Source organism: Schistocerca piceifrons, unplaced genomic scaffold, assembly GCF_021461385.2.
Source record: "Schistocerca piceifrons isolate TAMUIC-IGC-003096 unplaced genomic scaffold, iqSchPice1.1 HiC_scaffold_1037, whole genome shotgun sequence".
NCBI lineage: Eukaryota > Metazoa > Arthropoda > Insecta > Orthoptera > Acrididae > Schistocerca > Schistocerca piceifrons.
The window spans coordinates 50,657-55,000 of record NW_025726838.1 but is presented as its reverse complement, the minus strand read 5'-3'; positions in this window follow the sequence as shown (position 1 = coordinate 55,000).

Below are 4,344 nucleotides of genomic sequence, written 5' to 3'. Positions count from 1 at the left end.
CCGCCATCTATGAGACGCCAAGCCGACTAAGACAGCGATGGCGCCACAGTGGCCGCCTTTCGACGCCACCCACAAAGGCTGCAGCCTCTGTCGACCATAGCACCCAATCTCCAGTGGCTCTGCCGCACGAAGCCGTGGACCGGCAATGACGCCACCCGCACCCGTTCGTGCACCACCCCAACCGCCAAACTCGCACCTCCAGCGGATGAACGGCGGACGTTTCCCGCACTCGTAAAGTGCAATCCACCCCTATAACTTGCGTTTCATGAAGAGTTATTTCCAATATGCGACATTCCCGCTGTCCGTATACATGAGCCGCGACCTGTACCACTTACGAGCGAGAGACGCGATCGCGTTGCTCACTGTACGGCGTCCGATACCGAGCCATCAGCATGTCGGTCCCCATGCGCGTTGCACTCGCACTCGCAGTCGCAAAAACGTGGGGCAAATATATTACGCGGAAGAGTTATAACAGACCGAGCCCCACTGCATGGGGGGAGTCTTTGTCACTAATGTACACAGATGGAACATTTTGGACTGGAACCAGATTACCCGTACACACGGCGCTGATTAGTAATCAATGCAGAGCCATCAAACTACAGCAAATATACACAACTGTCCGTATACATGCTGAAAGAGTCTGCCCAAAATGGGAACCACACGTCAGCCAGACACTCTGATCACGCACCACTCTCTGCTTCTAACAGGCGCACATACAATATGTAAGCACCAGCATGGAACAACATCCAGTGCATCTTCTCCGCCACATTACACAATCCACACTATCACAACCAGACCAGGAGGTCCGTGCGGAAAATACAATATCCCAGCCTTTCGACATCCACCATTGCGCAGACCAGGCACCAACACCCACACATGTCCTATACAACGGTGCACCCAACATCACAATAGTACCTCCTGTCACAGCGCACAAACAATGACATGAGTCAAAGACACAGGTCTCACACAAGCATAGAATTGGAGCGCCGCCTCTAATAAGCCAAAGGTGCATCCTGACGTGACAAATCTGATCATGTCACAAGCATTCACTTACTATAATCACTATCAACGAACCTGCCGCCCCCGCCCCCCCCCCCCCCCCCTACACCTTTCCGTACAACAACGTGTAACCTAACCTAACCTAACCTAACCTATGTTGTACCTTAACCTAACCTATGTTGTACCTTAACCTAACCTATGTTGTACCTTAACCTAACCTATGTTGTACCTTAACCTAACCTATGTTGTACCTTAACCTAACCTATGTTGTACCTTAACCTAACCTATGTTGTACCTTAACCTAACCTATGTTGTACCTTAACCTAACCCATGTTGTACCTTAACCTAACCCATGTTGTACCTTAACCTAACCCATGTTGTACCTTAACCTAACCCATGTTGTACCTTAACCTAACCCATGTTGTACCTTAACCTAACCCATGTTGTGCCTCAACCTAACCCATGTTGTGCCTCAACCTAACCCATGTTGTGCCTCAACCTAACCCATGTTGTGCCTTAACCTAACCCATGTTGTGCCTCAACCTAACCCATGTTGTGCCTTAACCTAACCCATGTTGTGCCTTAACCTAACCCATGTTGTGCCTTAACCTAACCCATGTTGTGCCTTAACCTAACCCATGTTGTGCCTTAACCTAACCCATGTTGTGCCTTAACCTAACCCATGTTGTGCCTTAACCTAACCCATGTTGTGCCTTAACCTAACCCATGTTGTCGCCTTAACGTAACCCACGTTGTCGCCTAAACCTGCTCTGTAATTGTTATACGACTCGTTCAATTACTGTAGTGTTGCCCACCCGCAACCCTCGCAATATAGTTCGCTACTCGCACTGCCCGCACCCCTGTGTATCGCTTCATGTTAAACACCTTGCAAGTCTTGCTCACTTTCCACATGCTCCTGCTGTACACTGTAATGTGGATGGCAGCAGGACGTACATGCCGCCCCTCCCCACGTCCCCACCTTGCCCCCTGCCTTCGCAAGCTGGTTGGTGAGAAGTTTGCATGTTCAATGCCCTTCGCATGCGACGTACTCAGGCTACGTTGTGGTGCGGCCTGTGTCAACTGTCCGCTGATGTCGTACGCGTGAACCACAATCTGTACTGCACATTCGTCCTTATGTACTGAATGATACATCGTGGCACATGTGTGACCGCACAACGACTGCGCCCAAAAACGGCGGACCATACAGTGCAAATATTGTGCACGCAGCTACGTGTCGTCTCCCTATGAGAGCTGGATTGCAGTGTGGTACGCCATAGAGACGTGTGGGAGGAACGGACGCCGTGGATGGCGATCAGCATGAGCTGTCTGTTGATGTATTCGGACCTAGTCGTCTCTCCTCACACACCGTGATGGCATGGTGCACCGCGTTCCATATCTGCGACATGCTACAGAGGCCGGTTGACAGTCGTTCGAGCAATGGACATCGCATACGTACGGGGGCCACCTTCCACGTATTGTCTAGGCGTGCACATTTTGTTGCGTGTATGTGGGCAGACGTAGTGTGGCGTGACACCTGACACAGGCATGCAATAATCGTTGAAGTTGCAAATGGCGATGGACGCCTGCGTTTTCTGGTGAAGTTACGCAAATGAACAAATGGTAACCTGTTGTGGTGCGGTTGTTCTCGCTAGGGGTGAATCGGTGATGGCGACGATAGGTTGAGGTACTAACCGGTTGTTCCAGCGATACCCACCATGCCGACGAAACTGAACGGCATCTGGGTGTGAAGCGATACGCGGCGGTGGCTGGGTGGGACCGTCCCCGGCCGGTGAGGGGGCGCCTCCCGGCGTGCTGGCCGCGCGGTGCGTGGGCGCACGCGCTACAGCCGGCTGGTGGGGGCGGCCAGTGGCAGGCGCGCCGGCCGACGGACGCGGCAGGCGTCGCAGCTGCGCGCCGGCGCACCCTGCGCGCGGCGCCGTGCGGCCAAAGTAGGTCCTCGCGGGCCCGGTGCGAAGCGCGGTGGACATCTTCAGTGTGCTGGTCCGATTGAGGACTGTGTGCGTTGAGGATGCGCCGCCGCCCGGCGCTCGGCGCCGCGACGCCGTCTGCTGCTCGGTCGCCCCAGCGGTTCTCGCTGGTGGTTTGTATCGCAGCTGTGCGGATGTGTTGGCGCGTGCGCTGTGCTGGGAGAGTTCGCTTCGGCACCCAAGTGGGGCTTTTGTCCTTCTGTGGCGCTGGCGTTGGAGCTGCCGGTCACCGTAGGTGGCGCGTGTTGTCTCCCGCCGGCAATGCCACGACAGCACGCTCCCGGGCCTCTGTCGGCAGCGGCAAGCTCAGTTGGGAGCACGGGTGGTCGCACCGAAAGCGTCTACTCGCCTAACTCCGGGCGATTGCGCCTCTCTCGAACCCGACCAAGTACTTGGGACGGCGCTGCGCGCCGCCGGGACCTGAGAGGGTTTCGAGGTGTATTGTGCAGGGGAGCTCAGCCTCCTCCTGTTTGCAGAATGATTGAGCGGACGCTTGCGTGTTCGCGCGGGCCCCCGGGACACACTCCCGGGCGGCCGGCTGCTCAGCTCTAGTTGACGCAGCTCCCTGGTTGATCCTGCCAGTAGTCATATGCTTGTCTCAAAGATTAAGCCATGCATGTCTCAGTACAAGCCGCATTAAGGTGAAACCGCGAATGGCTCATTAAATCAGTTATGGTTCCTTAGATCGTACCCACGTTACTTGGATAACTGTGGTAATTCTAGAGCTAATACATGCAAACAGAGTCCCGAGTTCGCAGGGCACAGACCAGCAGGTGCTCTGCATGCCGGCGACCTCGTTTGTCGGCGTGGGATCGCGGCGCGAGTCGGCAAGGGTGCTTCGCCGCGCCCCTGGGTAACCGGGGCGTGTTCTGCCAAACCCAGGAGGTGGTGACATCGCCTGGGCTAGGTTAGATGGGCCCAGACCGCCAAACGACTGGGGGACCGACCCACCACCTGAGTAGGAGTGGGTCCTTGGCCTTCAGGTGGAAACTCGGGCTAGTAGGCGGCGAAGGGCGAGGGGTGCATCCGCCTCTCCGGAGTGCGGGGTGCACTTGCCGAGGAGCGTCGAGTGAAATCGTCGACGACGAGGCCTTCGACGGGGACCAGTGCGCTGGCAACGGCGCGTTGAACCCTGCAGCTCTGGAGTGCCCTTGACCTAGGGGCGAGGTCGGTGGGCGAGCTGCAATAGTCCCCCCCCATGCCAGAGGAGCCGGTCCGGGGTAAGAGACGGGCTCCCAACCCTCTTTTTGATCACTCGTAAATCATGGCGACAATTGAAGCGAGTGATTCGTGTGCGCCTCGAATGTCTTCCGCTGTGCCTGATCCCTCTCCTCAGGACGAGCAGGGACAGGCAGTG